The sequence below is a fragment of the Carassius auratus genome, unplaced genomic scaffold, assembly GCF_003368295.1.
Source record: "Carassius auratus strain Wakin unplaced genomic scaffold, ASM336829v1 scaf_tig00001155, whole genome shotgun sequence".
Classification (NCBI taxonomy): Eukaryota; Metazoa; Chordata; class Actinopteri; order Cypriniformes; family Cyprinidae; genus Carassius; species Carassius auratus.
Window position 1 is genome coordinate 560,483 of NW_020523344.1, and position 11,794 is coordinate 572,276.

General features: G+C 44.6%; 1 long non-coding RNA gene across 1 annotated transcript; it reads right to left on the minus strand.

Annotated features, from left to right (window-relative positions):
- Nucleotides 1–4,330: 4,330 nt before the first annotated feature.
- Nucleotides 4,331–5,284, minus strand: LOC113069217 (uncharacterized). Its single transcript, XR_003279685.1, has 3 exons — nt 5,197–5,284; nt 4,726–4,845; nt 4,331–4,445 (listed from the first exon to the last, which is right to left on the minus strand). It is a non-coding gene; the product is annotated as an uncharacterized LOC113069217 (long non-coding RNA).
- Nucleotides 5,285–11,794: the final 6,510 nt, after the last annotated feature.

Genomic DNA, 11,794 nt, shown 5'->3' on the forward strand with positions numbered 1-11,794 from the left:
TATATATATATATATATATATATATATATATATATATATATATATATATATATATATATATATATATATAGCAGACACAATCATAATTGTATAACTACCTTTACAGAATTTTTTCTTTGCTGTTGGCCAGTGTTTTCTCTCCTTCCTGCTGGCCTTGCTGTAGCTAATCGTAGTGCCTTGTAGCTGTTTTTTTTTTTTTCTAGAATCTATATCTTACTATCACTCTCTGTTTTTTAAAGTGATAAAATATAACTTCAGATTAATTTTGATCGTTCACTTTTATTTTATATCCGTGAGTGCAGTACACCTGCATTGCGTTAGCACCCGTTAGCCTGTCATTAGTGTTTTCATTCGAACCTATCAATGTTTTCTTTTCTCCTCTCCTCTCTCTCAACTTACCACAACTGTGGTAAGAATATTTCATCAAGCACGGTGAGTAATGGCTTCTCCTGCTATTGTTATTTGCACCTCTTGTCACATGTACAGTTTATCTATCTCTGTCGCAGATGAGGGATTCAAGATACTGCTTTGGATGCGTCTAGCTCAGGGATTCCTGTACATTGTTCGGTTCCGGCAACAAAGCCCCTGCAGCAGGGCAACTGGGTGACAGGGAGGCAGCATAGTCTTGGGTCAAAACACCGCTCTTCTGTTCCGATCAAAACATTAAACAGGTTCTCCCCACTCAGTGATGCACCCACTGAGAAACCTGATGAAAGTGCTCTAGTTATTGGTGATTCTATTGTACGGAACGTGAATATACAGCCACCATAGTCAAATGTTTATCGGGAGCCAGAGCGCCTGACATCTTGGCAAATTTAAAAGTGCTGAGTAATACTAAACATAAATACAGTAAGATTGTTATTCATGCCGGCGCAAATGATGTTCGACTTCGCCAGTCGGAGATCACTAAAAATAACATTAAAGAGGTGTGTGAACTTGCAAGCACGATGTCAGACACTGTAATATGCTCTGGTTCCCTCCCTGCTTACTGTGGTGACGAGATGCCTAGCTGATTGTCATCAATCAATGGCTGGATGTCTAAGTGGTGCCCACAGAATAACATAGGTTGCATAGACAATTGGACGAGCTTTTGGGGCAGACCTGACCTGTTGAAAAGAGATGGTCTTCATCCCTCCTGGGGTGGCGCCACTCTTCTCTCTAGGAATATGGCACATAGTCTTAGTGTTTATACTTGACTAACTGGGGCCCAGGTCAGTAAGCAGACATACTGGCTAAACTGACCATCTGCTAGCTGCCTCCCGTCACAGAGGTCAGTTAATTCTCAGCACATAGAGACTCTTTCACCTAGATATCACACTATAGAGACTGTGTCTGTTCCCCGAACTAGAAGATACAAAAAATGTCCAAACCAAGCAGGGCCGGATTAACCATACGGGCAACTGGGCAATTGCCCAGGGGCTCAAGACCCCTAAAGGGCCCGGGGCAGCAAGGGCACGAGCAAAATACTGTATCTGGTAATCTTCCGCTTTATATTAAATAAACTGTCAACACGGGCTTTTGCGCACTGCACAGAAGAGACGCTGCGCTGCCTATGACTTTGAAGTTTGAACGTGAGTTGAGAGCGGTTGAGACTAGTCACTCTCATGCGGTCTGACCAATGAAGAGAGGGCCTCAAGTTAAGACCCTCTCCTCATAGGTCAGTCCGCATGAGTGGGTCAAATGTTACGCCGAGCGGGTTACGTCAGGCGTTGCTACAACAGAAAAAAATTTGACATGGAGAAGCTAAGTGGGAGAGCGAAGCGGACATTAAAAAAAGAAGGACATCAGAAACGCAGAAAATTTTAAGGATATACCTAAAATAGGTAATTTCTTCACTCCTGTTAATGTTGCCAACAGTTCTGTTAAGTCAGCTTCCGTCAACGACGAGGACAACTCAGCTAGCCAGGACTTTTCTACACCACCAGTTTACGTTTACAGCCCAGAGAGCGAAGAGCATTTCAAATTCAAACATGCACTTCGTCATTATTTAGGACTAAAATTGTGTGTTTTGCCAGATTATGTGGCATTTATTTCTGTCTTGTCTTCTTCAGAGAAATTGACAGAATTCAAATTGTTTATTTAGCACTAAAATGTTTAACTAGTTTATTGTGCTGTGAAATTTGTTGTTCTATTTTAAAACAAGTTAAAATGAGCTTAGGATAAAAATGTTTATCAGCAGATAATAGTGATACTGCATTTTATTTATTTATTTTTTCCTTGAGGTGCCAGCTTCATTAAAATGCTGTAAATTGTTGTGGAGGGATAACTGGCAGATTTCAAATTGTTTGTGTTGGACTAATAACTTGTTTGCATTGTTGAATTCTGAGGAAACAGGGTCACCCTGTCAGGGTGATTTCTGCTTAAAATGAGCTGAGGACCAAATTGTTTCTTGATGTGTTGTCTGTGGTCTTCTGTTATAGCTCTATCAATTCAATACATTTCTATTGGGAATAAATGTTGTTAAATAAACAATGGTTTGAAAGTGGTTGCTTATTTATTCATTTTTGTGAAAATGGAGAATATTTCCCTCCCTCTCAATGTAGTGGTCAATTTTACCAGATTATACACATGCTGATGTGTTTTGTTTTCATAGCATCATATGTGAGTGAATGTCTGTTAGGGGACATAGTAGTGCATTTGTAGTTCTATGAGCATTTAAATATTTGTAAATCAAAATACACCTGATGACAGTTAGAATTTGAAGCATTGAGTATATTTACTGTATATTACAGTAATATATTCTGTATATGACCATATTATGGTGATCCTGGGGTCGTGATGATGGGGTCCTTGAATATTGTTGCCCAGGGTACAACAAAGTGTTAATCTGGCCCTGAAACCAAGTTAAGATCAACAATTTAATTGAAGTTCAACAAATAAAAAACAGATGCAATACAGATAAACAAATGATAAAGCTTGGTTTATTGAATATTAGATCCCTTTCTACAAAAACAATTTTTGTAAATAATCTAGATGTGCTTTGTTTGACTGAAACCTGTCTAAAACCTGATTACATTATTTTAAATGAGTCCACCCCCCAAGATTACTGTTATAAACATGAGCCGCGTTTAAAATCCAAAGGGGGAGGTATTGCTTCAATTTATAACAACGTTTTCAGCATTTCTCAGAGGGCAGGCTTCAAGTACAACTCGTCTGAAGTAATGGTGCTTTATATAAAATTATCCAGAGAAACAAATGTTAATGATAAATCCTCTGTTATGTTTGTACTGGCTACTGTATACAGGCCACCAGGCCACCATACAGACTTTATTAAAGAGTTTGGTGATTTTACATCCGAGTTAGTTCTGGCTGCAGATAAAGTTTTAATAGTTGGTGATTTTAATATCCATGTTGATAATGAAAAAGATGCATTGGGATCAGCATTTATACACACTAAAAAATGTTGGGTTAAAAATAACCCAACCTGTAACCCAACTATGGGTTGGTATAGCACCTTCCCATCTATGTGTTATTTCAACCCAACCCAACAGTTGAGTTAATTATTTATATTAATTAACATCAGTATTTTTATAAAAAATTACTTAATGCAACCATATTTTGAAACTACTTTTGTTGTAAATTACAGATTGTATTTTAATATGCAAATAACACATTTACAAATATATTTTAAAATATTTTATTTAAATGTACAAGAATGTGTAAAAATACAATTTTCAAGATGTACAAATGTGTCAATTCATGTTCCTATCAAAACACTCAAATGTGCAAATACAGTTCACAGCCGTGGCCTTATGGTTAGAGAGTTGGACCTGTAACCTGAAAGTCGCAGGTTTGAGTCTCGGTTCTGGCAGGAGATGTGGGGGGTGAATGAACAGCGCTCTCCTCCACCCTCAATACCCATGACTGAAGTGCCCTTGAGCAAAGCACAGAACCCCCAGTGGCTCCCTGGGCACTGGATCTATAGCTGCCCACTGCTCTGTGGGGGTGTGTTCACTTCTCACTGCTGTGTGTGTGCACTTGGATGGGCTAAATGCAGAGCACCAATTCTGAGTATGGGTTACCACACTTGGCAAATGTTACGACTTTCAAATAAAATTAACATAACATATAATAATAGACAAAAAAATAATCATAAAATCTATATAGTAGCTGCTGGACCTACTGATGATCAATACAATTTTTAACTAAACTAAAAATTTTACTAAACACAAAGTTTTTAAGGAAGAGACAGTGTGCAGAAGAAACTATTAAAGACTGTGTGTTCCAAAAACTCTCAAATGGGAGCAGAGGGCCTTAGGTAGTAGATTTCATATACAAAGAAAAGTTTGAAACACAGATTGACTGCTTGCAGTATCGTCTCCTGTTCCATCGCCTCCCCGTTTAAAATAATAAAAAACTTGGGAGGAGTTTTCCTTGTCACCAAGCACCAGGACATGTGGATGCTGGCTTGTCTCATGATTCAAGTGCAGCACTAATTAGTCAACCTTAAAAGAATAATAAAAAAAAGTTCAGTTAGCATGCATTGTGATGATATTTCATTGATACACTCACTTTACAAATAAGTTAATTTAAATGAGTTAAAAGCTATAGCGAATTTAAATGGGTTAGTGATAATTCACCCAAAATTTAAATTCTGTCATAATTTTTTTTTTCAAAATATCTTCTTGGAATGATTTGTATTGTACAACGTGTGTCTTATACAAAATAAATAAAGGTGACTTGATTTCACAGGGCACTGTAATTTTAAGTGTTGCTTTTACTTACAGGTTGAATATCAATGAAGGACCGCTTCATTTTCGTGTATGATGCGCACACCATTTTTCCATTTGTATGGTATAGTGCAGATGGCAGGAAGAGTTTTAAAGACAATTTTGTCACGAAGGCCTTTAAATGAAAAAAGTAAAAAGTAAAAAAAAAAATTTAAAACCTAAGCTCACAGTTTTAATTTTTACAGTCTTTGTGGGGATATACTATAATTTGCACTAAGAGACAGACTAAACCTGTTTTCACTCCCTCCAGAAAATTTGTGGCTAATGTGAGTAAATTTTACCACTCTTTACCCTTTGACTGATTTGGACTTGTAGGGAGGAACAAAAGTACAATGTAAATGAAAGGAAGCTTTGTTGCGACAATACACTTATTTCACCTCATTTGTCTTTTTTCATATTTTTTTGAAGTAATAGGTCTAAGTAAAATTGAAAACTTATGTATCATTAATTTAAATAGGTTACTTACCTTGAAATGTTTCAATTAACAGGCAGAAATTCTACTGTTGCAATTTTTCCTTCATGAAAACGTCCATTGTCTAAAACAGAAGTATAAACACATTTAATACAACACATTTAAAAACATGTCAATCAATCTAGCTTCATAAGAGAAATTGCTGTAATTATAGGGTATTCCAATAGATGCATAACAATATTCAATATGAATAACCATTAAAACACTTTTACTGTACAATTAATTAGTGCTGGTGCGCTAAGACGGATATGGCTTCAGTTTTACGCTACCTTCTTAAAGGTTGGTTGTAGGAGTAACGTTATGCAAATTTGGGGCACTTTTCACTGAAAGAGGATTGCCTCATGTCTGGGCGCTTTTCTTTCATCTGGGTTTTTAACTTTTAAAACAGAAAATTGCATGTTCATTCAAACGATTCTCGCAGAGTCTGTTGTCTGTCGTATGACTGATGTGTGTGAACTCAGCTCGAGCAGCAGCTTCATTCACTGGTCAGATCCCATAAATGGTCAGTGCGGCTTTTCTAGCTTAATTTTAATGATTCAAACTTTCACATTTCACCAGACATTTTTATCAATTTTAAATAATACTTGTATGAAAAGTTTTGCAGCTAATCTTTTAATGTATTAAAGCTGGCGAACAAACAGGAATAGCATTAATTTACAATCAATCTGATTCTCTGGGGGAAACAGACGGACTAAAGGGAAAACAAACTTTTTTTAACGAATAAAAATAAATTAACGTATCAGACACATTACTTAATGTTATAACAGTTATATACATCATACGATTATATTAACAGTTACTTACCTTTCATAATCAGGCAGGCTGCCACTGATGTCCGCGCTGAGACTCTGACTGGACCGTTAAAATTTGAACCGGAGTGAAGCGGGAAACATATTTAACCCAACAGTTGGGTTATAACTAAAAATAACCCAACGCCGAAAAAAAATGACCCAACCAATTTTAAGATAACCCAACACATTGACCCAATAGGTGTAACCCAACAGTTGTTTTTTGCTGTGTAGACATTCTGAACTCTATTGGGGTTAGACAACACGTTTCAGGACCTACTCATTGTCGAAATCATACTCTAGATTTAATACTATCACATGGAAGTAATGTTGATTGTGTTGAAGTTATGCAGCCAAGTGATGATGTCTCAGATCATTATTTAGTTTTGTGCAAACTTCATATAGCCAAAATTGTAAATTTTACTTCTTGTTACAAGTATGGAAGAACCATCACTTCTACCACAAAAGACCGCTTTTTAAGTTATCTTCCTGATGTATCCAAATTCCTTAGCATATCCAAAACCTGAGAACAACTTGATGATGTAACAGAAACTATGGACTCTCTCTTTTCAAGCATTTTAAATACAGTTGCTCCTTTACGCTTAAGGATTGTTAAGGAAACCAGTATGACACCATGGTATAATGAGCATACTCGCACCCTAAAGAGAGCAGCCTGAAAAATGGAGTGCAGCTGGAGGAAATCAAAACAAGAGTTATTTCGTATTGCTTGGCGGAAAAGTAACCTATCCTACAGAAAAGCATTAAAAACTGCTAGATCCGAATACTTTTCTTCTCTTTTAGAAGAAAACAAACATAACCCCAGGTATTTATTCAACACAGTGGCTAAATTAATGAAAAATAAAGCCTCAACAAGTGTTGACCTTTCCCAACATCACAGCAGTAATGACTTTATGAACTACTTTACTTCTAAAATCGATACTATTAGAGATAAAATTGTAACCATTCAGCTGTCAGCTACAGTATCGCATCAGACAGTGAACTATAGACCCCCTGAGGAACAGTTCCACTCATTTTCTACTATAGGAGAGGAAGAATTGTATAAACTTGTTAAATCATCTAAACCAACAACATGTATGTTAGACCCTATACCATCTAAGTTCCTAAAAGAGGTGCTTCCAGAAGTCATAGATCCTCTTCTGAATATTATTAATTCCTCATTGTCATTAGGATTTGCCCCGAAAACCTTAAAACTGGCTGTTATTAAGCCTCTCATCAAAAAACCACAACTTGACCCCAAAGAAGTAGTTAATTATAGACCAATCTCAAATCTCCCTTTTCTGTCTAAGATCCTAGAAAAGGTGCTATCCTATCAATTATATTCATTCTTAGAGAAAAATGGTATATGTGAGGATTTCCAGTCAGGATTTAGACCGTATCATAGTACTGAGACTGATCTCAGTGAATGAAGAAGTATCATATCGATCACAAGTGCAGTATGGAGTACCTCAAGGCTCAGTACTAGGGCCGCTACTCTTCATGCTTTATATGTTGCCCTTGGGAGATATCATCAGGAAACATGGTGTTAGCTTTCACTGTTATGCTGATAATACTCAGCTCTATATTTCTTTGCGGCCCAGTGAAACACACCAATTTGAAAAACTAATGGAATGCATAGTCGATATAAAAAACTGGATGACGAGTAATTTCTTACTACTAAATTCTGAAAAAAAAAAAAACATAGGTGTTAATTATAGGACCTAAAATCTCTGCAGGTAATAACCTGTCTAAGACTTGATTAGGGCTGTGCAATATGGTCAAAAAAAAAAAAAAAACTATCACGATTTTTTGATCAATTTTAACACACACATACATGTTTTACAGTCATAAGTACATTCAGTATAAATTTTAAACATATTTCCAAAAGGAAACCAATGAGAGCTTTATCAAATGTCTCTAGAACAGACATAAGTCAAAATAATCACTAAGTAAAGATGTCAAACAAAATGTCTAGACATATGGAAAAAAATAAAATAAAATAAAACTGTGTTCAAGGATTTTTTTCTTCTTTTTTTGTTGCCATGCATTGGTCATAGAGCTCACTGTAGCTGTGCCTCAGGTGTTATATGTTTTGCCCAATATATTTTGTGACATGCGTCCCGAGCGCTCGTCAGCGTCGCCCTGGCAACACACGAGAATCACCGGCACGAGCTCATCACGGGCTGAGCGGCCGCACCTGCAGCTCGTCAAGCGGAGCCTTCTTAAACAGAGGAGGAAGACAGAGTGGTGAGGAATGTCTCCCAACAAGGACGCTAACCCTTTCCTCCTCTGTTACAGAGAGCAGCGTGTGACCGTCAGCCCCACCAAGGAGAGCACAGCACGGGATCCACCACTCAGGACACAGCGAGCACGAGGGACTTGAAGCGCCACAGGAGAGCACCGCCTTCACCCGGAGCACTTACCTTAAATAAATCCACCCTTCGGGGACTTTCTCTGTCAAACGGTTGTCGTGTAGTTCCTCACCCCGCCACACTGGTGGAGAATGCCGGAAAGAGTGTGAGCTGGACACCGACAACCGACCCCTGAGGAGACCGTTAAAGCCACCCATTTGTTTTTTTTTTTGTTTTCCTTTTTTCCCTGTCATTTGTTCTGCTCTGTTTTTACAGGCGGCCGCTCCTCCCCCAGCATGGAAGAACTGCTCAAACACCTCACCGAGGTGAGCATCCGCCAGCAACAAATAGTGGAGCACATGGCCTCACGTCAAGGAGACGCCGAACGTGAGCTCGCCGCCCTCCGCGCCGCCGCCCACCGCACGCCGCTGCCTGACCCCCGTGTCCAAGCCGTCCAGCTGATGCCACGAATGACATCGCATGACGACGTGGAGATGTATCTTCGGATGTTTGAGGCCACCGCAGTCCGGGAGGCGTGGCCAGAGGACGAGTGGGCCCACCTCCTCGCACCGCTGCTGACCGGGGAAGCGCAGCGGGCGTATTTCACCATGACGGCCGAGAGAAGCCGGAACTATGGAGAGGTGAAAAAGGAGATCCTGGGCCGAGTAGGCCTTTCCCCAATCTGTGCGGCGCAGCAATTCCATGACTGGGAATATCGAGCTCGACAGCCCGCTCGCGCCCAGGCGGCCGAACTATCCCGGCTGGCCCAACATTGGCTGCTGACCGGGGGTCCCTCCGCACACCAGGTAGCTGAGCGTGTGGTGATCGACCGACTCCTCCGCGCCCTTCCCCGCGCGTTGAGGCAGGCGGCTGGCATGAGGAACCCCACCGATCTCGACGGGCTCGTGGAGGCCATTGAGCTGGCGGAGGCCGCCCAACACCGGGAGATAGGGGAGAGAGCGCCGCCTTTTCCCCGAAGGGTGGTCCAGGAGCGACGCTCGCCGGAGGGCACCCAGCGACCCGTGAGCAGGCCCGCGGTTCCCGGCCCCCAGGACGAGCCAATGCCCACCGAGCCGCCGCGTTCCCCAGGACGGACATGGCTAGCAGGCTGTTCAGTCCACGGTCCAGCGGCGAAGGCACCACGGGCCAGGGTGCGCATCAACGGCCGGCCATTCGTCGCCGTCCTCGACTCGGGCAGCGGGATAAGCCTGATACAACCGACTGTCCTACCACCCCGAACAGGTTCCAGGGCCCGACTGGCGATAACGTGCGTGCACGGGGATACCAGGCATGTGCCGGCCCGGAGAGTGACCATCACCGCGACACCTGGTTCCTGGCCCGTCGAAGTGGGAATCTTAAGGAACCTACCGGTACCCGTTCTCCTCGGCCGGGATTGGCCGGGGTTCGATCAGCTCCTCACCTCCAGCACACAGCCTGCTAGCCCGGCCGGGAACAGCCGACGCCGGAGACCAGCAAGGCGCCCTCGACGAGGCCCCGCGCTGCTGACGTCGGACAGCCCTCGAGGAGGTGAGTCCCCCTCCCAAAACTCTAACCTGTTCTTCGATGTCTTCCAGCAGATAGCGGGAGGGGGGCCGCTTGCCAAAGAGCAGCGTGGGGACGAGCGCCTCAAGCATTGCTGGTCTCAAGTGCGGGTGGCGGAAGGAGAGGATCTACAACCAGCTCCCCACCCCACACCCCACTTCATCATCCAAAACGGCCTGCTCTATTATGTCGGCCAGCGGAGGGGGGAGGAAAAGACGCTGTTGGTGGTACCGCGGAGCAAAGTCCCGGCGGTCTTGGAACTCGCCCACGCCCACCCGATGGCTGGCCACCTCGGCGCCCAAAACACTGTGCAACGGATCCGGGACCGCTTCCACTGGCCAGGACTGGAGGCGGATGTCAAGCGGTACTGCCAGGCGTGCCCGACGTGCCACCTCGCCACATACTCCTCCCCCTAGCCCGCTGATCCCGCTGCCGATCATTGAGGTGCCCTTCGAGCGCATCGGGATGGACCTAGTGGGGCCGCTGCCGAAGTCCGCCCGGGGGCATGAACACATCCTGGTTATCGTGGATTATGCCACCCGCTACCCAGAGGCCATTCCCCTCCGCAAGGCCACCGCCAAAAACATTGCACAGGAGCTCTTCCTACTGAGTAGTCGGGTTGGCCTACCAGCGGAGATCCTGACCGACCAGGGCACCCCTTTCATGTCCCGGATCATGGCTGACCTCTGCAAACTCCTCAAAGTCCGACAGATCCGGACCAGCGTATACCATCCGCAAACCAATGGGCTCGTGGAACGCTTTAACCAGACCCTCAAACAGATGCTGCGGCGTGTCGTGGCCGGGGACCGACGCGACTGGGACCAGATGATCCCGTATGTACTGTTCGGGGTCCGGGAGGTACCCCAGGCGTCCACCGGCTTCACGCCCTTCGAGCTCCTCTTCGGCCGCCAGCCCCGAGGGCTCCTAGATGTCGCCCGGGAAGCCTGGGAACAACAGCCTGTGGTATGTCGGACCACCGTCGAGCACGTCAAGGCCATGAGAGAGCGGATCGACAGGGTCATGCCATTGGTCCGGGAGCATCTGACCAAGGCCCAGCAAGACCAGCAGCGCCTCTTCAATCGGGCTGCCCAACCCCGGGAGTTCCAGCCGGGAGATCACGTCATGGTACTGGTCCCCACCTCAGCCTGTAAGTTCCTGGCCCGCTGGCAGGGCCCATATACGGTCACCGAACGGGTGGGACCCGTCACCTACAAAGTGCGCCAACCCGGTCGCCGAAGGGAAGAACAGCTCTATCATATAAACCTGTTGAAGCGCTGGGTGGGGACCGGGCCCCAGCTCTCGGCCCTCGCCGCCACCTCTCCCGTGGTTGTGGACATGGATCCCCATCTCTCCGCAGCCCAGAAGACGGAACTGCAGCACCTGGTCAGTCAGTTCTCGGATGTGTTCTCCCCTCTGCCAGGGCAGACGACCGTCATCCAGCACGAAGTCCGAACACCACCAGGAGTCATCGTCCGGCAGCGGCCCTATCGTGTCCCGGAGGCTCGGCGACACGCAATCGAGACAGTTGTGCAGGAGATGTTGAAGTTGGGGGTAATTGAGCCCTCGCGGAGTCCATGGTCCAGCCTCATCGTCATGGTCCCGAAGCCCGACGGCACCCTAAGGTTTTGCAACGACTTCCGCCGCCTAAATGAGGTCTCTGAATTCGATGGCTACCCCATGCCCCGCGTCGATGAGCTCCTGGATCGACTAGGAAGGGCCCGGTTCATCTCGACTCTCGACCTCACCAAAGGGTATTGGCAAGTCCCCCTGTCTAAGGATGCCAAGCCTAAGACAGCCTTCTCGACCCCCAGTGGCCACTGGCAGTACCGGGTCCTTCCCTTCGGCCTGCACGGGGCCCCCACCACATTCCAGAGGCTCATGGATGTCCTGCTGAGGCCCCATATGGCCTACGCC